Genomic DNA, 24121 nt, shown 5'->3' with positions numbered 1-24121 from the left:
AATCATTTAAAGTTATTTTCTTTAAACCATAATGTAAGTTGAATCAAATTTCTCCAGTTAAAAAACTGATTGGCTATACAATCTGTTTCAGGACACTTTCTCCTTAATTTCTAATAAAGATAATCCTTTCTAATATTTTCTAAAGTGGCAATGACAAGGGAAAGACAATGTGAAGTTTTTTTAAAATAAAATCATTCATCTTGGAAAGCAATTACACTTTCCAGCACAAGTCAATTTAAGATGAGAACCTGATGCTCAGAATTTCACTGCTGCTGTTTCAGAAGCATGATGAATTTTCACATAACCAGCCCAATCCCTCAAAACCCTCCAAGTTTATTTTCCTCACGTGTCCATCCAATTTCCTTTAGAAATCATTCATTGTTTCTGCTTTCACCCCCCTCACAGGCAGCGAGTTCCAAATCATTACCAATTGCTGTGTAATAAAGTTCTGCCTCATATTTCAGCTACATCTCTTGTCCAAAGCCTTCAACCTGTGTCCCCTAGTTCTTGTACCACAAGCTAATGGGACCATATTTTCTCTGTCTACCTTACCTGAACCATCTTCTACACCTCTATTAAATCTCCCCTCCATTTCCTTTGCTCCAAGGACAACAACCCTAACTTCTCCAATGCATCTTGCAGCTAAAATCCCTCATCCATGGAACCATTATGGTAAATCCCCTTTGAAGGACCCTTACATCCTTGTTTTAGTGTGGTGACCAAAACTGGATGCAGTTGTGGTCTTTTCAAGACCTTAGGATGTCTCAAAATGTCTTGCACCCAATTAACTTTTTTGAAATGTAGGAATAGTAACCTTTGCAGAAAACAAGTCCCATGAACAGCAATATGATGGTGACTAGATAACCTGCTTTGATGATGTTAATTGAGGGTTGATCAAAATGCTCAGAGATCTCACCTTCTCTTCTTCATATAGTGCCATAGAGTCTTTTCCCTCCATCAAGGAGGCAGATGTGATCTGGGTTTAAAGCCCCATCTGAATAAAGGCACTCCTGACAGTGCAGTACCCCCCCGATCCTGCACTGGAATTCAGCAGAGATGTTGTGCTCAAGTCTCTGAAATGCAATTTGAGCGCACAGCATTCTGGTTCAGTTGTTGGGTTGCTGACACTTAGAACATGGAACTGGAGCCTGGAGGTTGTCCTTATGTTGAGAAACTGAATAGAATTGACAGAATAGAGACCTAGATAACACTGAAAACCTTTGGATTTATATGTAAGACTTAAGATACTTAAGTTATGACTTGGACAAAAATTCTCGTTTGCTGATTCTGCTGAAACTCCTTGGTTCTTACGGAAATCTCACTCTATTTATGTGATTCAATATTTGCTCTGAGTGACATCTCAATATCAGTTACTTCACATACATTTAAATTTCCATGTTCACTCGCCTCCAGTTTCTCTGTCTTTCTGTCTTCGCTCCTGCTCATCCTATAAACATCACACACATTTTACCCATGGAAAGAAGCTAGTCTTGCTCATCTCTGCAACTCAGTTCTTTTGTCCATGTCTAAACCAAGGCCATAATGAGATCTGGAGCTGAGTGGCCCTGACAGAATCCAAACTGAGCGCCAGTGGGCAGGTTATTCTTGATTATGTGCTGCTCGATAGCACTCTCGATGACATGTTCAACACTTCAGTGAGATTGAGGGTAGACTGAAGGTGCACTAATTGGCTGAATTAGATTTGTTGTGGTTTTTTGTGGCCATGATTTACCTGGGCAAATTTCTACATTGTTGGGTAGGTTCCAGTGTTTTAGATGTACTGGGCTAGGGGCCCAGCTAGTTCTGGAACACAAGTCTTTAGTACTACACCCAGGATGTTGTCAGGACCCATAGCTGAAGGAAAAGATGTACAATGCTGTGCAGAATAGTGGTAGGCCAGAGTATTGGGAAAGTTTTAGAAACCAGCAAATGATGAATAAAGAAATAATAATGAATAAAGAATTAATAATTGGAGAAAGCTAACATGAAATATAAAACCAGACAGTAAAGGCTTCTACAAGCATCTCAAAAGGCAAAGAGTAGCTAAAATGAGCGTTGGTCCCTTTGAGTGTGAAGCTGGAGAATTAATAATGGAAAACAAGGAAATGGCTGAGGCTTTGAATAAATATTTTATATCCATCTTCACAGCAGAATACACAAAAAGCGTCCCAAGATTGGTAGAAAATCAAGTGGCAAAAGAGAGGAAGGAACTTAAAGCATTCAGTATCAGTAGAGAAAAAGTAATGGGAATGATAATGAGATTTAAAGCTGACAAGTTCCTTCGACATGATGGCCTGCATCTTAGGCCAGGATTTTCCAGCCCTGCCCACCACCGGGATCTTGCTGTCATACCAAGAGTCAATGGACTTTTGGCTGTCCCGCCACATATCCCAGAGTGGATCCCACCATGGTTGGGCCAGAAAATCCTGTCCCTAGGGGCTTAAAGGAATTGGCTGCAGTGATAGTGGGTGTAGTGTTTGTAATGTTCCAAAATCCCCCAGTTTCACGAATGGTCCCAGCAGATTGGAAAACCACAAAAGTTGCACCTTTGTTCAAGAAAGGAGAGTGGCAAAAAGAAGGAAAGTATAGGCCAGGTTTGTCTAACAGCTGTCATTGGCAAAATACTAGAATCCAGTCTTAAAGAGGTAGCAGACATTTAGAAAATAATAATCCACCAGGCAGAGTCAACATGGTTTTGTGAAAGGGAAATCGTATTTGACAAATTTATTGGACTTCTTGGAGGATGTAACAAGCAGGGTGGATAAAGGGTAATCAATAGATGTAGTGTATTTGTATTTCGAAAAAGGCATTTGATAATGTGTCACTTAAAGTTAGTACATAAGATGAAACCTTATCGTGTTGGGGGCGTTATATTAACACGGATAGAGGATTGGCTAACTAATAGGAATCAGACAGTCGGGATAAATTGGCCATTTTCAGGATGGCCAAATGTTACTCATGGAGTGCCACAGGGATCAGTGCTCAGGTCTCATCTATTTACGATCTATGTTAATGACTTAGATGAAGGAATCAACTGCATTGTAGCCAAATTTGTTGACAATATGAAGACAGTTAGGAAAGCAAGTTGGGAGAAGGATGTGCAGAGTCTGCAAAGGGATATAGAAGATTGAGTGAGTGGCCAAAAATTTGGCAGGTGGAGTATAATGTGGGAAAATGTGAAGTTGTCAACTGGAAAAGCAGAATGATATTTAAATTAAGAAAGACTGCAGTGGTGTGATACAGAGGGATCCAGCTGTCCTTGTATATGAATCACAAAATTTTAGCATGCAGGTACAGAATATAATTAGGAAGCGAATGGAATGTTGCCCGTTATTGCAAAGGGGATGGAGCATAAAATTAGGAATGCCTTGCTACGACTGTACAGGGCATTGATGAGACCACATCTCAAATACTGTGTACATTTTTCGTTACCTTACTTAAAGAGAGACACACTTGCATTGGAAGAAGCTCAGAGGAGGCTCAATAGACTGATTCCTGGGATGACATGTTTGGATAATGAGGAAAGTTTGAACAGGTTGGGCCTATATTCACTGCCGTTCAGCAGAATGAAAGGTGATCTTATTTAAACATAAGTGCTTCTGAAGGAACTTGACAGGGTAGGTTCTGAGAGGATGTTTCCCCTCGTGGGGGGAATATCGAACTAGGGTCACGATTTCAAAATAAGGGATCTCCCATTTAAGATGGGGATAAGGTGGGCTTTCTTCTCTTAGAGGATTTTTCATGTTTGGAATTCTCTTCCCCCAAGAGTATTGAAGGTTTGATCATTGAGTATATTCCCGGCTGAGTTAGACAGATTTTTGATTGACAAGGGGAAGATGATGGTATAGTGGGAATGTTACTGAATCAGTAATCTTGAGGCCCAGGTGCATACTTTAGAGACATGGGTTTGAGTTCCACCACAGCAGCTGGTGGAATTTAAATTCAATTAATAAATCTGGATTATAAAACTGGTTTTGGTAATGGTGACCATGAAACTCTCATTGGTTGTTAGAAAAATGCATCTGTTTCACTAATGTCCTGTAGGGCAAGAAATCTACTGTCCTTACCTGGTCTGGTCTACATGTGACTCCAGACTCATATCCATGTGGTTGACTCATAAGTCACTCAGTTCATGTGCAATTTTGAATGGGCAACAAATGCTGGCCTAGCCAGCAACACCCAAATCCCAAGAATAAATTGAAAGCAGTGATTCAAGGGTCATGGAGGGCAGGCAGGAAAGTAGAGTGAAGATGTTATTGAATGGCGCAGCAGGCTCCTATTTCTTATGTTCTTTGCTGTATCCAATGCCTTGAGTTGTTTCTTGATATCACATGAACTTAACTTCATTGGCTGACGACTGGCCTCTGTGATAAGACCATAAGGCATAGGAGCAGAAATTAAGCCATTCGGCCCATCGAGTCTGCTCCACCATTCAATCATGGCTGATAAGTTTCTCAACCCCTTCTCCTGCCTTCTCCCCATAACCTTTGATCCCCTTACCAATCAAGAACCTGGCAATCCTGGTCTTAAATACACTGAATGACCTGGCCTCCTCAGCCTTCTGTGGCAATGAATTCCATAGATTCATCATTCTCTGGCTAAAGAAGTTTCTCCTCATCTCTGTTCTAAAAGGTCTTCCCTTTACTCTGAGGCTGTGCCCTCGGGTCCTAGTCTCCCCTACCTAATGGAAACATCTTCTCCACATCCACTCTATCCAGGCCTTTCAGTATTCTGTAAGTTTCAATCAGGTCCCCCCTCATTCTTCAAAACTCCATCGAGTATAGACCCAGAGTCCTCAAACGTTCCTCATATGTTAAGCCTTTCATTCCTGGGATCGTTCTCGTGAACCTCCTATGGACTCTCTCCAGGGCCAGCACATCCTTCCTAAGATACAGGGCCCAGAATTGCTCACAATATTCTAAATGTGATCTGACCAGAGCCTTATAAAGCCTCAGCAGCACATCCCTGCTTTTATATTCTAGTCCTCTCGAAATAAATGCCAACATTGCATTTGCCTTCCTAACTACCGACTCAACCTGCAAGTTAACCTTAAGAGAATCCTGGACTAGGACTCCCAAGTCCCTTTGCACTTCAGATTTCTCTCCCCTTTTAGAAAATAGCCTGTGCCTCTATTCTTCCTACCAAAGTGCATGACCTCACACTTCCCCACGTTGTATTCCATCTGCCACTTCTTTGCCCATTCTCCTAACCTGTCCAAATCCTTCTGCAGCCTCCCCGCCTCCTCAATACTACCTGTCCCTCCACCTATCTTTGTATCATCTGCAAACTTAGCCAGGATGCCCTCAGTTCCTTAATCGAGATCATTAATGTATAAAGTGAAAATTTGTGGTCCCAACACTGACCCCTGCGGAACTCCAGTAGTCACCGGCCGCTATCCTGAAAAGGACCCCCTTATCCCCACTCTCTGCCTCCTGCCAGGCAGCCAATCTTCTATCCATGCTAGTACCTTGCCTCTAACACTGTACTGAGCAGCCTCCTGTGTGGCACATTGTCAAAGGCCTTCTGGAAGTCCAAGTAGATAATATCCATTGGCACTCCTTTGTCTAACCTACTCGTTACCTCCTCAAAGAATTTTAAAAGATTTGTCAGGCATGATCTCCCCTTGATGAAACCATGCTGACTTTGCCTGATTTTACCATGCACTTACAAGTATTCTGAAATGTCATCCTTAATAATGGACTCTAAAATCTTACCAACGACCGAGGTCAGGCTAATCGGCCTGTAATTTCCCGTCTTTTGCCTCACTCCCTTCTTAAACAGGGGGGTTACATTAGCGATTTTCCAGTCCTCTGGGACCCTCCCTGACTCCAATGATTCCTGAAAGATCGCCACTAATGCCTCCACTATCTCTTCAGCTATCTCCTTCAGAACTCTGGGGTGTCATCCATCTGGTCCAGCTGATTTATCCACCTTCAGACCTTTCAGTTTTCCTAGCACCTTCTCCTTGGTAATGGCCACCATACTCACCTCTGCCCCCCAATTCTTTTGAACTTTGGGGATGTCACTCATGTCTTCCATTGTGAAGACTGACTCAAAGTACCTATTCAGTTCCTCCGCCATTTCTTTGTTCCCCACTACTTCTTCTCCAGCGTCATTTTCCAGCAGCCCAATGTCCACTTTTGCCTCTCTCTTACCCTTTATATATCTAAAAAAACTCTTGCAATCTTCTTTTATATTACTGACTAGTTTACCCTCATATATAATCTTCTCCCTCCTTATTTCTTTTTTAGTTGTCCTCTGTTGGTCTTTGTAGGCTTCCCAATCCCCTGGTTTCCCATTGCTCTTCACTGCATTGTATGCTTTCTCTTTAGCTTTTATGCTGTCCCTGACTTCCCTTGTCAGCCATGGTTGCCTCGTCCTCCCTTTAGTATGCTTCTTCTTCCTAGGGATGAATTTTTGCTGTGTCTCCCAAATTATTCCCAGAAACTCCTGCCATTGCTGTTCCACTGTCTTTCCTGCTAGGCTCATCTCCCAGTCAATTCTGGCCAGCTCCTCCCTCATGCCTTTATTCAACTGTAATACCGTTACATCTGATTCCAGCTTTTTCCTCTCAAATTGCAGGCTAAATTCTATCATATTATGGTCACTTCTCCCTAAAGGTTCCTTCACCTTGAGCTCCCTTATCAAATCTGCCTCATTACACATCACTAAATCACCCCTTCCTTGGATTCACCTAGTTCTGTTGAAGGGTCATGAGGACTCGAAACGTCAACTCTTTTCTTCTCCGCCGATGCTGCCAGACCTGCTGAGTTTTTCCAGGTAATTCTGTTTTTGTTTTTTCACTAAATCTAGAATTGCTTGTTCCCTAGTGGGCTCCACCACAAGCTGCTCCAAAAAGCCATCTCGTAGACATTCCACAAATTCCTTTTCTTGGGATCCACTACCAACCTGATTTTCCCAGTCTACCTGCATATTGAAATCCGCCATGATCACTGCAACCTTGCCTTTCTTACACGTCTTTTCTATCTCCTGATGTTGGGGAGCTCAGGAGGAAGCTAAGGTGATCATTCACTCGGCACTTCTGACTGTAAAAGGTTGCAAGTGGTCGAGCCTTGTTTTTTGCTTTGACATGTTGGGCTTCCCTATCATTGAGGATGGGGATTTTTAGTGGAGGTTCCGAATCTGATTAGTTGTTGGATTATCCACAACATTTACAACAGGATGTGACATGAGCGTAGAGCTTTAATCTGATCTGTTGGTTGTGGTATCACTTAGTCCTGTCTATCACATGCTGCTTCCGCTGTTTAATTGGCATACATGTAATCCTGGAATCATAGCACCATAGAAAAGTCACATGGCAGAAAGAGGCCATTCACCCCATCGTGCCTGTGCTGGCCATAAAAAGAGTAAAAAGAAATCAGCCACGCAGTTTTAATGCCACTTTTCAACACCTGGCCCGTAGCCTTGAAGGTTCCAGCACTTTAGGTGCAGATCCAGGTACCCTTTAAATGAGTTGAGCATTTCAGCTTCAACCACTAGTTTAGGCATTTAATTCCAGATAACCACAACCCTCTGGGTGAAAAGGTTTTTCCCCATGGTCCCCCTAATCCCTCTCCCAGTCACCTTAAATCTATGCCCACTGGTAATTGACCTCTCAGCCAGGGGAAACAGGTATTTCCTGTCTACCCTATCTATGCCCCTCATAATTTTATATACGTCAATTAGGTCACCCCTCAGCCTCCACTGTTCTAAAGAAAACAACACTAGCCTATCGGATCTTTCTTCATTACCACTATTTTCAAGCCCTGGCAGTATTGTTGTAAATCTTCTCTGTACTCTTTCCAAAGCAACTATGCCCTTCCTGTAATCTGGTGACCAGAAGTGTATGCAAAATTCCAGCTGTGGCCTAACCAATGTTTTATACATTCGAGCATTACATCCCTGCTTTTGTATTCAATACCTTGTCCAATTAGGAAAGTATTCCATATGCTTTCTTTAGCACCTGATCCACCTGTCCTGTCACCTTCAGGGCCCTGTGGACATGCACTGCAAGGTCTCTCACCTCCTCATCCTCTCAATCTCCAATTTATTGAGTATTCCCTTGCTTTGTTTACCCTCCCCAAATACATTAACTCACTTTTCCAGATTGAATTCCATTTGACACTTTTCCACCAACTCAACCAAACCATGGATATCATTCTGGGTATAACAGCTATCCTCTTCGCAACTACGCGGCCAATTATTTTGTCATCTGCACATTTCCCAATCATGTCTCCCACATTTAAGTCCAAATCATTAACATATATGACAAAAATCAAGGCTGTGTTGTAGCTTCAGCAAGTTCAACCTCATTTTTAGCTATGCTACTATGCTTTTTATAATTTCTCCTGCAATGACTTCCTGCACTCTTCATTGAGCCAGGGTTGATCCCCTGGCTTGATGTCAATAGTAGAGTGGGGGATATGCCGGGCCATGAGGTTGCAGATAATGCTTGAGTACAATTCTGCTGCTGCTGATGGCCCACAGTGCCTCATGGATGCCCAGTTTTAAGCTACTAGATCTGTTCGAAAATCTATCTCATTTAGCATACTGGTATTGCCACGCAGCACGATGGAGGGTATCTTCAGTATGAAAATGGGACTTTGTCTCCACAAGGACTGTGCAGTGATCACTCCTACCGATACTCTCACGGACAGATACATCCGTGATAGGTTGATAAGTGGAGGATGAAGAAAATCAGATTTTCCTCTTGTGGCTTCCACTTCTGCAGGACCACACTGGCAGATAGCCTCTTCAGGATTCGACCAGCTTGGTCAGTAGTTGTGTTATCAGGGCGAAGCAGAGGGGGTGTATGTGGTGCAAAATCCCATGGCCCGGGTGTTAGGGGGCCCCAGGCTCAGTGTTGTAAATGGAGTCCTTGTCATCCAACCAGAGATTCAGACCTGGTGACAGTTCCAATTTATTTTAAGTCGGTCTTCAGGTGAGTTGCTGCGCTGCTGCTTCTGACCTTAGGACAGCTTTGTGGTTTCAATTTTGTTTGAAAAGCCCGCCAGTAAACCAGAAAGCTGCCCAAAGGTCAACAGCAGCAGTCCCTACACGCAGCAATGTGTGCTGTTGCTGCACATCTGGTTGAAAAATCCCTTGAATCATTTTAGGGCTAATTGGATGCTGTAGAGTGGGGCTGGGAGTGGGAGTGGGAGTGTCTTAAGGTAATTCTGGATGGATGAGATGAGCTGGGCTAGAAGGCCTTTGTCATTTATGATTTCTTGTGAACAGAGGGTAGAATCTTGGCTGGAAGTCTATTTATTTTGTCACTGATGGAAGTTTACTGTGAGCAAGCTTTGTGGGGTGAAATTGTCAGAAATTTCACAGTGAATCAGTAACCTGCTTTATACTGCACATAATTAGGTGACTGTCAGCCAATTGTCCGTGTCAATGTCCCCAATTTCTTATCTCCCTTCCAGGTGTCCTTACAGCAGAGGTAAGAACCAGCTGCAAGTCCATTGTCAATCCCATGCACATGGTCTTGATGTTGCCTGGTGTGATGGATTTGAGTCCATTGTTGAGTAGAGATGCTAAGTTCCAGGCACGTATTTAGTCAGATGGACCAGTGTGATCAGCCCTGAACTAGTTGGGGGATGCCCGACATGAGTTGGCCAATGGCTGACCAGTGGGTTGTGATGGACCCTCTCATCATTGAGGACAGTCAGTAGCATTCTTTCTCTACGCGAATCAAATTGGGGCTTGCTACTCGTAACTGCGGTCTCCTGTATTGTGTTCATTCTCTGCAGTAAAACTGGAGTGTCCTCTTCAGGGTGCAAACCTGGACAAAATTTATGGAGACTCTGGGCTGCTTAAATGTTAGGGTCCCCCTCTCAACCTCCCTGTTTGAGTTCAAAGGAATGCAAAGCACTATGGTTGGCACCGGCTTGGTTGCAGGAGTTTCCAGAAAAATGATATATTTAGACATCAGTCTGCCTTTGGGCTCCATTCCAGATTTTTGTCAGGATTTACACCCTCAGTCTTCAACCCTCCCGAGGTATCCACCAGGCAATGGAGTTATTCGCCCATGGCTGGGAATTTGCTTCATGAGTGCCAGGGAATGTCCACATGTCAGTGGACATGAACACTGCATGTCTGGAGGCCAAATGTCCTCTGAATTCATCTGAAGCATAGCCTGGGGTCACGAGGGACCCAGTTTCCATGTGTCACCACAAGGAGGCACAGCTGAGCACTTACTGATGGAGAGACCGATTACTGAGAGCGAAAGACTTATACATTTGGACCTGTAATTTGCATTGCTACCAGCCAGCAATGGAGGCTGAAATTGAGAAGCAAATTAAAAAACAGGCACAAATCAGGAGTGTGATGGAGTACTTTCTAGTTGCCTGGATGAGTGCAGCTCCAACAACACTCAAGAAGCTCAGCACCATTGAGGACAAAGCAGTACACTTGATCACCACCCTATCAACCACCTTAAACATTCATTCCCTCCATCACTGACACAGTGTGACAGCACTGGGCACCAGCTGCAAGATACACTGCAGGAACTCACCATGCCTCCCTCGACAGGAGCCTCCAAACCTGTGATATCTACCACCGAGAATGACAAAGCAGCACCAGCTGCAAGTTTCCCTCCAAGTCACACACCCCCCTGATTTTTATCTTGCTGTTGTTTCACTGTCACTGGGTCAAAATGCTGTAACTCCCTTCCAAACAGCAATATGGGTATATCTACACCAGATGGTCTGCAGTGGTTCAATAAGCGGCTCACCACAGCCTTCTCAAGACAATTAGGGATGAGCAATAAATGTTGGATGAGCCAACGATGTCCGCATCCCATGAAAAGCTCTAAGAAAAATAAACTCACCCTTCCATGGAAACCTACAGACACCAGCCCACCCCTCCACTTCCAATAGTGCTTTATTTCTATGGCAATGCCTTGATTATAAATCCTTCAATGACCTTGTTCCTCTTTAACTCTATCACCTCCTCCTGCAACCCTCTATGATCTGAATTCTTCAATCCTGATCTCTTGCACATCCCCAGTTTTCTTCAATGCACAGCTGGTGCCTAGGTCCTCAGCTCTGGAATTCCCTCCCTAAACCTCTTCCCATCTCTCTCCTCCTTTAAGATGCTCCTTAAAATCTACCTTTTTGGTTAAGCTTTTGGTCACCTATCCTAATATCTCCTGACACGTCTCAGTGTCAAACTTTGTTTGATTACAGTCTTGTGAATAGCCTTGAGATGTTTTACTATGTTAAACGTACTATGCAAATGTAAGTTGTTCAGATATGACTCTTATTCCTCTTGTGCATGAGATGGTGAGCTTGGAGGAATTACAATCTGTGGGATATGGTCAAACTGTGAGTTTAATAATGCTCAAATCTTTTAAATCTTTTTAATATTTTAAATGCTTTGTAATCTTTTAAAAAGCGTCATCATTGAACCGATGCAAGGAATTATATATTTCAGGTGCTTCATCAAATCTGGAAGTACTCGATGATACAATCTTCTCAAAGATGTCACAATCTGTTACATGCTGCATGTTTGTTTTCATCAACACCAGAGTCAGGGTCACATTGGTAATAAGGGAAATAAAACACACATAAAGAAATAAGGACGGTAGAAAGAATAGAAAATGCACAGGGCAGAGGTGTGCCAAGACGGGGAATCTTCTAGACAATTAAGATCGCGCCTGCATGTTTGTCTTCCAATTAAGGATGGCGGGTGGGTTTCTGAGGTAGGAGCACAGAACACTGAGGCTACTCCAATGGAAGCCATTAGTTCATACTCTGAAACTGGTGGGAGGGCTGCTGAGGGGCAGACTTATGGACTGGCAAGGAGAAATCTCAGTCACCTGTGGAGTGGATATAAGGTTCACTGCATTTGGCCATCAGATTCATTGGGCGGAATTTTCCATGCCGCTAGTGTCGGGCATGTTTGGCGGCATGAGAGGACTATATGGGGAAAAGACCAAGAATTGGTATTCATGACGTCATGAAACCAGTTTGTGATCATCTGCTCAGTCTGTCAATGGCGGGCTGCATTTCCCACCATCGGATGCCGGGAACCTCATTGTAACACATCTGCATATCATTATAAGCCCAGCCTGCCAGAATCATTCCCCATGCTGGATTATCTGAGCGCGTTGGCGTGCAAAGCTGGGGAGCTGCACTTCAATTGGGCATTCGAGGTTTGTTTGCTTACTTTGTTTTGGGCAGCATTCGCAATCATCAGCACCAGGCTTCATAGTATGTACCACTTAACTTTTAGAGGAGGGGTGCTCTGGGACCGGTCTCTACCTACCAGACCAGCCATAAAGCAGAGGTGGCTTCTCAACGACTGCAGGGCGAGGGCTTGCTTGGAGATTGGGGAGAAGTGGACCTCAGGCAAGGGAGGAGGCTGCAGGGTGAGAGCTGTACTGGGGAAGGCGCCATCGCAGTGTGTGTGTGTGTGGGGGGGCACAAGTTGAGCTGTGCAAGTGGCCTCAAGACGTTGAGGGCTGAGTAGGCAGTCTCCAGAGTAGATGAGGCCAGATGGAGATGTGTGGGTGTGTGTGAGAGAGTGAGGGTGATGTCCCTTGAGCTGGCAGTGAGTGAGATGCCAGTGAATATGTGATGGGCTTGAGTGTGTGAGCTTACAGTGATGAGATGGTTGTAATTTCCTGGCGGTATGGATGGGATCATTCATCCTCGATCTGCATTGGATGGCCAAACCTTTCTTTGCAGCATTGGCATTGATCACCACTGCCATCGCCTACCAAGTCATAGTAGTAATTTTTTTGCCCCTCCTGTGGCTAGAGTGAGGATAGAGGACATCACAGCCAGCCTCCATAGCATCCAAAATGCGCTCGAAGGATGCATCACTAAACTGAGTGGCTGCAGTCTTTTTGCCTTTCATGGCCATGTCTTCTTTTCATCAGTCCTGGGCTGCAAGCACTGAGAGGTGTGCGTGTGGCTGTACTTTAAATGTGGCATCCGGTGTGATGAAGCGGTGAGGTGGCAGCATGATGAGTGAATCTTAGCCCACCCGCCATCAAAATGGCATGTTTCCGAGCAAAGCTTGGTTAATAAGCCGGGATTTAGAAGATACGGCGTGAAAGGCTGCCATTGTGGCCGGTGGGTAAAATGTATTTTCTCCCACCCGATACCGCACTCACTGCTAACCTGGGATGGAATGATTCCATCCAGTGTCTCCATGATTCCTTCACTCAAAGGCAAGACTGTGATCTTTATTTCAGATTTCCATCATCTGCAGTATATTGCTTTTATATAAGTCTGTGATATGGGCAGACAGCAGCCGTGCCTTTTGTTGCCCAATAGCTTTTTCACAGCTTCAAAATGAGCAGGGCTCCAATCTCTGGCTATGAGGCTTCCTCCTCTCACTAGCAGGGGGCTCATGTGATATTTGAAATATTCCAGATGTGTCCAGGAATAGGGCTGATTGCCTTCAGGTGCCTGCTTTGGAAGCCTGCCACTACTGAGCGGTCAGCCACTGCCTCAGGGAGCCCATCTCTGGGAATATCTCCTGGAAGCAGGAAGCTGTTGGGGATCTGACACGATGCACAGCACCCCCGCCTCTTCTGTGGGGATGGTAAAATTCTGTCAAATGTTTCAGGTCAGTGACCTTTCATTAGAGTCCTGGTGAGAAGTTATTTACCTGAAACACTAACTTTGTTTCTCCACCTCTACAGATGCCGTCAGACCTACTGAGTATTTCCAGCATTTTCTGTTTTTATTTCTGATTTCTAGCATCTGCAGTATTTTGCTGTTGCATTAATGTGGCGCGGATGATTGGGCAAGAAAATGGCACATAAATATAAAGTGGCAATACATGAATTTATCCACTTTGTTAGGCTAAGTTAAACAGCAAAATATTTGATGACAGGTGAGAGACTGGGAAATGTTTACATTTAGAGGGAGCTGCATGCTCTTGCACGAGAAAGTTAACATGCAGGTAAAACAAGAAAATGGGAAGGTGACTCGTTGGTTAGGTTTTGTTACAAATGGTTTGGAATAGAAATGAGATTATGATTGGTGAGGTCACACCCATAGTACTCTATAAGAGTTTTGGTCTCCTTTCCTCGAGGGAATGTAACAAAAGTTCACTAGACCAAATTCATGAGCTGAGAGAATTGTCCTATGAGGAGGGATCTAATACACTAGACACATATTCCCTGGAATTTAGAATGACGAGAGGCTATCGAATTGAAACGTTAAATTCTGAAGGAGTTTGACAGTTTAGATGCTGAGAAAATGTTTCCCCTGGCTGGGGAATTTAGGATCCTGGGTCACAGTCTCAGAATAAAGGCTTGGCTGTTTAGAACTTGAAGTTTCTTCATCCAAAGTGTTGTGAATTTTTTGGATTCTCAATCCCAGGGAGCTGTGGATACTCAATCATTGAACCTATTCAAAATAGAGGTCAGGGGATTTTTGGGTACAAAGGGAGTTTAGGGGCATGGGCATTATACTGGCAGATGGAGTTGAGGCACAAGATCAGCTGTGATCTTGCTGAACAGCAGAGCAAGTTCAAAGGTCCAAATGGCCGACTTCAGTTCATAATTCTTAGTTGTCATTTTTTTTCTTGAACATGGACAAAGCAGTGGAAAAATCAGAAAACAACTGAAGTAAGATAAATGACTGTGGAGTGCTGAACAAAGACAAACAGGAAATTTATTGATTCAGAAAAAGCAACTGGAGGAACAGATCAAACATTTCAGATTGGTGATGAACGTATCATGATCAATACAGATATTTTGTCAAGGTGTGAAAGAATGGTGCACGGAAAATGATAGCAAATGTTATGTAATACATGCAGAATAAAAATAAATCTTTGAAGATTTTTAACAATGACTCATTGATTTCCAGGGGTGACTCTCACAAACAAAAATAAAATATAAAATGCATATCTCTCTTCCTCTGATAGTCCCTCGATGCTGGCCATTGTGTTGTTCATCTAGTTAAAATGAACTTGTAAACAAAATTGTCAGCGTTCATTCCCTTCAACTTGTTTTTCATGATAATTTCACTGTACCACTCTTACATAAAGATGTAATGCTGAGAGTAGGTGCAGAGAATTGGGAGGACTGCTGAGAACGTGTTTGTGATTCAGCAAATCCTGGCTATTCTGATGATTTAGCAGAGACTGTCACATTATTCCAGGCACAGGGGCCCTCCTGTTTTGGGTGGCAATTTGTGTCACTTGTTCAGAGACTGGTCCAGGTAAGGGACCAGCAGTGATTTGAGAGCCACCTGCTTCTTCCTGTGTTTTCTCCAAACTCACTGATCTACCTGCATGAGCACAGATCCTGCTCTGCTTCCTGGTCTCAGTATGCCTAGCTCATAGGTCTTAGGAGCTGTACTTTACTAAGCAATCCTTTATAACTACACTTGTTTCTAAGAATCTTATTAACTCAATTAAAGTTATAGAGGAAAGGTAAGTAAATTGAGTTGATGGGGCAGATCAGTCATGTTCTAATTGAATGGTGGAACAAGGAACCTTGTTACTATGTTTCCTTCCGTGTTGTATTTGTGGAAGGTGATTCAATCAATGTGGCTGAATTTATCTGACACCTGTTATTTTAGTTGCCATCAATAACTCCCTACATATAGAACAGTCTCCATAAAGGTTAGCCACATACACACGTAAGTCATCCTCAATCCTCACATCAGCATTTCTTTTTCACCAGGCAACTCTTGTCAGATATCCCTCCAGTATCTTCCCCTGGTGCTACCCCTTGGATTTCAAACCATGATACCACAACATACCATTGGAAATATTGCCGAGAGATGCTCCAACTTTGTTTGTCATCTGTCCGATGTCTCGTCTGCAGATGCCACTTCTGCTATATCCTAATCATACTGTAACACTTGCTGCTTGCCTTTATCTAACTGGTAGCAATTGTGGTAAGCCCAGTCTGCATTATAATCTGCAAGGTGAAGCAATTAATGAACCAGGCTTCAGTCCTAGCTAATCTGTGAGGTTGAAATTTTAAATTGACTTATCAGGGGCCATGGCGATGCTATTTCTTGACTCAGCATCAGCCAACCATTCGTCATCTTCTACACCATGTTGCATGATTCACTTTGCCTTTCCTGTACTTAATGACTAAAATACCCAGGGTGTCTGTCACTTGGCTGGTCTTGCTTCAAGAGTGATGACGCTGAATGTGGTGATGAGAAAGTCTAAGTTGCTTCTCCAGAGCTTGTGGAATGTATGCAATAAGGGGAAAATGAAACATAATGAGTACATGCAGGTAGTTAAATAGATAATTATGGGCATGACTTATAGCAGAACATGTTCATTGTTTTACACAACTGCACTGATAAGGTGAGTGATTTTTCCTCCTAGCTGATCCATTGCAAATCTTTGAATGGAGTGTGAGTATGATCAACTCCATCGGGTGATTTGGTGACTTCTGCTTTGCAGTGCATTTTTTATAACAAGAAGAAAAATATACATGTAAGCTTTGGATTCTGTACTTTAGCCTTTGGCACAGTTTTGAGCCACGGGTGCCTGATTCTAAATTGTATCAGGTACAAAGTGCTTTTTAATTGTCAGCTATATGCATCTTCAAATTTTCCCAGCTGTGTTTTACTATGGAAGCTTTTATTGCTACACTTGTTTTTAGCAATCTTATTAACTCAATTAAGGTTATGGAGGAAAGGTAAGTAAATGGAGTTGATGGGGCAGATAAGTCATGTTCTAATTGAATGGTGAAACAGGCTTAAGAGACTGACTTGCCTACCTTGTTCCTAAGTTTCCTACTGTGTTGTAATTGTGGAAGGTGACTCAATCAAGTTGGCCAAATTTGCCTGACACCTGCTATTTTAAATGCCATCAATAACTCCCTACATATAGAACAGTCTCCATAACAGTTAGCCACATACATACATCAGACATCCTCAATCCTCACATCAGCACTTCTTTTTCATCAGACAATTCCTGTCAGATATCCCTCCAGTGTCTTCAGGTGCATGACTGTGCTGTTCTTCCACTCCTGCTTAACCCTTTATTCACTATGAGTTTTCTCTCCAATGCTATTGAAAACTCCTCCATGTTGCACATTGTCAATGGTTCCTTGAAAGTAATCACTCTTAATCTTGATTTACATCTTCTTCATTTGTTTTCCACAATTCCCTAAAAATCCCACAGCTGGATCGGTTATTGTAAGTGAGTTGTCATCAAATGAAGAACCAAACATACGAATTGTTCATCCACAAAGATTCATACAGCATACTTTCATTCTTACCGTCCTAAGTTGCTGCACCTCTGAAAAATTTCATTCATTCATCAATGATCCTTTAAAGGCAGAGTGCCCAAAATGTCACACAGAGAGTTATTCCGCTTGCCTGGATGAATGCCGCTCTGACAACACTCAAGAAGCTTAACACCATCCAAGACAAAGCAGTATTGCCAGAGGTCACTGGTAATGGTTATTGGCTTAGTACAAAGTGAAGAAGAGTCAGTTCTCTCTTAACTATTAATTCGCTTTATTCACGTTGTTAGATCATCTACATATAGCTTTTATGTCTGATTAAATATAGTCATGCAGTTTACAGCAGATTACACAGTTTTATACCCAAAACTAGGATCTAAATGCACACCCACTAGGTTTCTCTGACACTCCCTGAGTGGTTACAGAATATACAAGTTAATACCCGAGGAGAGCTGACGCTGGCCAGGCGTTCCTTTTTCTCTCTCTCTTGCGTCTCTACGTTGCTGATGTAGGTTCTTCCGCTTCTGCGATGGTTGGTTTCCAGAGTCTCACTGCTCCATGCCCGAAATCCTTTCAGTCTTATACTGAATCTTATCTCTTTGAGCTGTGCTGTCTCTTTCCCTTTGGCTTAGGCCTGCTTGCCTGATCTGTGGCATATTCTCATTTGCTCTGTTCCAAGACTTGCAGTATCACCTCATTCCTCCTTTTCTAAATAAGGACTCATCACATTTCCTTTGTCTTCAAGACACTCAGCTACTTCAAAACCGGTTCTATCCAGTTCAATCCAGTGATTGGACTCAGGTTTCAAAAGTTGCTCAGGTTACTTCAGGTCAAAAGTTGTTTTTGCCTGTGTCAGCAGTTCAGTTGCAGCCCCTGGCCAACGGCAGCCAGCTTAATTGGCATCATTTCCACAAATGATCACTCCCTCCGCCACCAATGTGCAGTGGCAGAAGTAGATGCACGTAGAAACTCATTGAGGTGCTTTAGGCAGCATCTTCCAAACCCAATGACCACTGCCATTTTGAAGGACAAGGCAGCAGATGGATGGGAACATCACCACCTGGAAGTTCCCCTCCAAGACTGGCTTGGAAATGTATCCTGGAATCCTGAAACTCCCTTCCTAACAGCACTGTGGATGTACCTACACCGCTGGACCTACAGCAGTTCAAAAAGGCAGCTGACCATCACCATCTGAAAGGCAACTAGGGATTGGTAATAAATGCTGGCCTAGCCAGCGATGCCCACATCCCGTAATTGAAAATAAAAAAAGAATTTTCCGATTATTTGGATGGGTATGATAAGAAATCGATAGAGAACTGTTCTGCCAACATACTTCAATCAAATTCTACCTCCAGCTCTAGGAATTTTCCCAATAAAAGGGTCAATCATCTAGGTCTTTTAAGGTATCAATAGCAGAACCTGCAAGCACTTGAAATCTCTTTATCTTGTGTAAACAAACATTGTGAAATTGAAAGGAGAGATCAGAGAGCCAGAGCTGTCAATCAAGCAATATTTTCTCTGGCATTCAAGAATTTCAACAGGCTAATAGATTTCTGGGCTCTTAGCCAAGCCTCATTATGTATTCCTCCTGAGAGTGCAGACATCCACCAGAGTACCAAGACATCTGAGTCCCAAAGAAAATGTTGCTTGAATAACAGCTCTGACTCACTGATCTTTTTTGTTAACTGAAAGTTTAACATTCAAGTGCTGATGACAGACACTTTTCCTGGATGCGTATATGCAGCCTGCATTCACCCACTTGCACTGAAGGTGTGGAGTACACTGGCCGGGAGAGAAGCCAATATAAAACAACGTCTTAAAGACCTAGGGATAGATTTTCTTGGTCCCAATTGAAACCAAATTTAGGCAAGTAGGGGAAAAAAGGCTCAACAGATGCATCTGTGAAGCACCTTTTACATTATAAATAATTATACAGGAAGATAAACATAAATATTGTGAAAGCAATAAGGGCAAGCTCAGTCAGTGAGAATAAGGTACTCTCTGAAGGGAGATTTGAGAGCACATAAAGATTTACTGACCTGCTAACGGTATGTTGTGACCTCAGAAGCCCTTAGTCTTTCTCAAATCACACTTTTCAAGAAGCTTCACTTTTTTCCTAAATGAGAAAGAAAGAAATTAAATTTGAATTATTGTGAGATTGTGCTCAAAGCAAAACCTCGAACTTTCCCAGTTAAAATAATTACCACTGATAATGAACTGCTAATCCTTTCACGCTAAGGAGAGATTTCCCAAGTCTGCGTCCAGGCACACTGGGTTGTGTGGGCTCAGGTAACAACGTAATTTGGGCTCACCCAGTAAAGGAACCGTTTGATTTACCTTCCAAAGTGTCCAAGGATCATAATGAAACAAGGTTAGAAAACTTGACTGACACCAGATGGACTGCAGCTAATCAACAAGGAGGCTCAACACCAATTTCACATGGGAAATTGGGGATCAGCAATAAATCCTGGCCTTGTCAGTAATGTCCACATCCCACAAACAAATAACAATAGTACTATGATGGCAGGTCATTGTTAGGCTATTATCCTGTTAAAATGGTTATAACCTGAAGCTTCTGGGTGCATGGTCATGCAATGTCCCTTCAACAGATTGGCCACATATGATGATGCAGTGACTTCCCTCAGTGGATTTGTGGTCCTTCAGGGCAAATGCCATTTCCCAAAGATGGTAATAACTAATTACACCTGTTCCAGGTTCTTTCCCAATGGTTGTGAGCAGCCATGGTTTATAAGATCATGTTTATAAAGATGATAGCAATAGCAGGACAGGTGCAACAGTCCTGACCAGCCTTGACCATTTACCTTGCTGGCCCTGACTACTCCACTGAGTTTGTATTTTGGATTTATGGGCACAATACGAGTACTGTATGCAGAACTAATGGCCCCCAATGACAAACAACTACCATGGAAATAAGGTGGGCTACAAAAAATGGAAACAATGTTTTGAAGGATAGCTATGCGTTAGTATAGTGGAACTGATGTTGTTTGATAGTTTGAGGTTTGTTTGAGGTTGCAACTAGTGCATAGTCACATTGGAGCCAAACCTAGTCCTTTTGGATCTCAACTGAGTAGTGCAAAGTTACCTATACCTATCTGGGGAACAGCCAAGATTAAAGAGGCCTCCATTCAGCCATTTTGTCTATTTCGGTCCTACACTTGCGAGGTTTACAAGATTATGTTTTAGGATTATATATTTTACATTTATAAAATTACTATATTTTTGGACTGTAGTTTTAAATGTAGAATAGACTTGGATTGTTTTTGTTGGAGGAGAGAAGACTGAGGGGCAACCTGACTGAGGTGTACGAGATTATGAGGGGCATGGACAGGGTGGATAGGGTGCAGCTGTTCCCCTTAGTTGAAGGGTCAGTCACAAGGAGACATAAGTTCAAGATGAGGGGCAGGAGGTTTAGGGGGCATGTGAGGAAAAACTTTTTTACCCAGAAGGTGGTGACGGTCTGGAATGCACTGCCTTGGAGGGTGGTGGAGGCGGGTTGCCTCACATCCTTTAAAAAGTACCTGAATAAGCACTTGGCACATCATAACATTAAAGGTTATGGGCCAGGTGATGGTAAATGGGATTGGGTAGGTAAGTCAGGTGTTTCTCACGTGTTGGTGCAGACTCGATGGGCTGAAGGGCCTCTTCTGCACTGTGTGATTCTGTGATTCTGTGACAATGACAAGTTTAAATATTCACCTCAATCAAAGCTGCTCAAAGTCACTTCCTGTCCAACTGGCAGGACAGGCCCACCAGAGATGGCAGTACAATGGTTTACAGTCAGTAAGTAATTGCCCTGGGAGTCCTCAACATTCAATCTGGAACCCATGCAGTCCTATGGCATGATCAATCATGGGCAAGTAAACTCCCTGCTGGTTACTATCTATCATATCCCTTCAGCTGATGAATCAGTACTCCTCCATGTTGAACACCAATTGGAATGGACATTGAGGGCAAGGCCACAGAATGTAAATAAGGCAAGGAATTCACCAAGACTGACCAAGCTGGCCGCGTCCTAAAGGACATAGCTGTTGGACTGGGTCTGCGGTAGGCGGCGAGGGAATCAATGCCTCACCAATCTACCTGTCACAGATGCATCTGTCCATGACAGTATTAGTAGGAGTCACCACCGCACTGTCCTTTTGGACACAAAGTCCCATCTTTGCATTGAGGATACCTTCCAATGTATTGTGTGGTACTTTTTTTTATTCATTCCTGGGATGTGGGCTATACTGGCTGGGCCAGCATTTCATTGCCCATCCCTATTTGCCCTTGACAAGGTGGCGGTGAGCTGCCTTCTTGAACCGCTGCAGCCCATGTGATCTAGGTACACGCACAGTGCTGTTAGGGAGGGAGTTTGAGAATTTTGACCCAGCGACAGTGAAGGAATGGCGATATGTTTTCAAGTCAGGATGGTGAGTGGCTTGAAGGGGAAATTCCAGGTGGTGGTGTTTCCATCTGTCTGCTGCGCTTGTCCTTTTAGATGGTAGTGATCGTGGGTTTGGAAAAGTGCTGTTGAAGGAGCCTTAGTGAATTCCTGCAATGCATCTTGTAGATGGTACAAACTGCCACTATTGTGCATCGGTGGTGGAGGGAGCGAATGTTTGTGGATGGAGTGCCAAACAAGCTGGCTGCTTTGCCCTGGATTGTGTCAAGCTTCTTGAGTGTTGTGGGAGCTGCACTCACCCAGGCAAGTAGGGAGTATTCCAACACACTCCTGACTTGTGCCTTGCAGATGGTGAACAGGCTTTGGAGAGTCAGGAGGTGAGTTACTCATTGCAGGATTCCTAGCCTCTGACCTGCTCTTCTGGCCACAGTATTTATATGGCTAGTCCAGTTCATTTTCTGGTCAACAGTAACCCCCAGGATGTTGATAGTGAGGGGTTTCAGTGAAGGTAATGTCATTGAACATCAAGGAGCAATGGTTGGATTCTCTCTTGTTGGAGATGGTCATTGCCTGATACTTGTGTGGCTTGAATGTTACTTACCACCCGTCAACCCAAGCCTGGATAGTGTCCAAGTCTAGCTGCTTTTGGACATGGATTGCTTCAGTATCTGAGGAGTCATGAATGGTGCTGAACATTGTGCAATCATCAGCGAACATCCCCGCTCCAGACCTTATGATGGAAGGAAGGTCATTGATGAAGCAGCTGAAGATAGTTGGGCTGAAGATACTATCCTGAGGAACTCCTGCTGTGATATCTTTGAGCTGAGATGACTGACCTCCAAAAATCACAACCGTCTTCCTTTGTGCTAGGTATGTCTCCAACCAGTGGAGAAATTTCCCCCTGATTCCCATTGACTCCAGTTTTGCTAGGGCTCCTTGTTGCCACACTCGGTCAAATGTGGCTTAGATGTCAAGGGCAGTCACTCTCACCTCACCTCAGGAGTTCAGCTCTTTTGTCCATGTTTGAACTAAGACTGTAATAAGGTCAGGAGCTGACTGGCCCTGGCGGAACCCAAACTGGGCATCATTGAGCAGGTTATTGCTAAGCAAGTGTCACCTGATAGCACTGTTGATGACCTCTTCCATTACTTTACTGATAATAGAGTAAACTGATGGAGCGGTAATTGGCCGGGTTGGATTTGTCCTGCTTTTTGTGTACAGGACACAACTGGGCAATTTTCCACATAGCCGGCTAGATGCCAGGTTTGTAACTGTACTAGAACAGCTTGGCTAGGGGCGCGGCAAGTTCTGGAGCATAAGTCTTCATGACTATTCCTGGAATATTGTCAGGGGCCATAGCCTTTGCAGTATCCAGTGCCTTCACCATTTCTTAATATCATGTGGTGTGAATCATATTGGCTGAGGACTGGCATCTATGATGCTGCGGGCTTCTGGAAGAGGACGAGATGGATCAAATATAAACTAAAGTAAAATGTATGAGCCAAATATACTAATCTCCAGACCCTGATGCCTTGCCCTAATGAGTACAGAAGGAGGACGATAGTGCAGATGAATGCATAGTTGCTGCAGTAGGGAAAGCTTTGGATTACTGTGGCTTTGGCACCCGTTCTGAGCTGGTGGGACCTGCACAAGCCGGACAGATTGCACCACAGCAGGGTTGGTGCAAATACTATTGCTCGAAGCTCGCCTGTATTGTTGGGAAAGTTTAAATTAGATTGGCAGAGGGATGGCAACCTGACAGTAGATTCAGGGGTAAGAAGCAAAGCTATAAATAGAAGGCAGAAAATTAGTAAGCAAGTGTAGAAGGTTGAGAAAACAAAGGCTAGAAAATAGGCAACAAAGATCTTGTTTAGTGATTCGCATTATACATTTCAATTGAAGAAGTCTGGTGAATAAGGCAGATTTGCTGGGGACACTAGATAGACAGTTGGAAAAAAGGTATTGCAGTTACTACTGAAACTTAAAGAAAGGTAGGAATGATAGCTCAACATTGCTGTTCACAGAGTTTTCAGGTGGGATTGAGCGTTGGATAAAAAAGGGAGGTTTGTAATATTTGTTCAAGAAACAATCACAGCCATAAGGAGGGATTCACTTTGGTTGTAAGAATAGAGAAGTCGAGTTTTTTTATAAGGTGCGAAACTTGGACATGTTGATGTGCAGAGGGGCTTGAGTTTACACAGAATGTTTGCATGCAAGTACAACAAGCAATTAGGAAGGCAAATGACATTTATTCATTGCAAGGGATTTGAAGTGCAAGAATAAGAAAGTCATGCTGCAATTGTACAGGGCTTTGGTGAGACCACAACTGGAGTACTGTGCCAATTTTGGTCTCCATATTTAAGAAAGGATATACTTGCCTTGGAGGTGGTAGTGTGAAGTTTCACTAGATTGGGATGAGAGGGTTTTACTATGATGGGAGGCTGAGTAAATTGGGCCTATATTCCATGATTTAGAAGAATCTAATTGATCTCAATGAAAAATACAAGATTCTGAAGAGGCTGGATAGGGCAGAC

The 24121-nt window shown here is 43.4% G+C and overlaps 1 protein-coding gene across 2 annotated transcripts in view; it reads right to left on the bottom strand.

Annotated features, from left to right (window-relative positions):
• LOC121277638 (4-galactosyl-N-acetylglucosaminide 3-alpha-L-fucosyltransferase 9-like) overlaps nucleotides 1-24121 on the bottom strand; it is a 143981-nt gene that overhangs the window by 69566 nt on the left and 50294 nt on the right. For both annotated transcript variants that reach the window (XM_041187224.1, XM_041187223.1), the window contains exon 2: nucleotides 19222-19298. The gene's annotated coding sequence lies outside the window, so the exon portion shown is untranslated. The remainder of the gene's footprint in view (nucleotides 1-19221; nucleotides 19299-24121) is intronic.

Source organism: Carcharodon carcharias, chromosome 5 (genome assembly GCF_017639515.1).
Source record: "Carcharodon carcharias isolate sCarCar2 chromosome 5, sCarCar2.pri, whole genome shotgun sequence".
Lineage (NCBI taxonomy): Eukaryota > Metazoa > Chordata > Chondrichthyes > Lamniformes > Lamnidae > Carcharodon > Carcharodon carcharias.
This window is presented reverse-complemented; position numbering and strand designations above follow the sequence as displayed.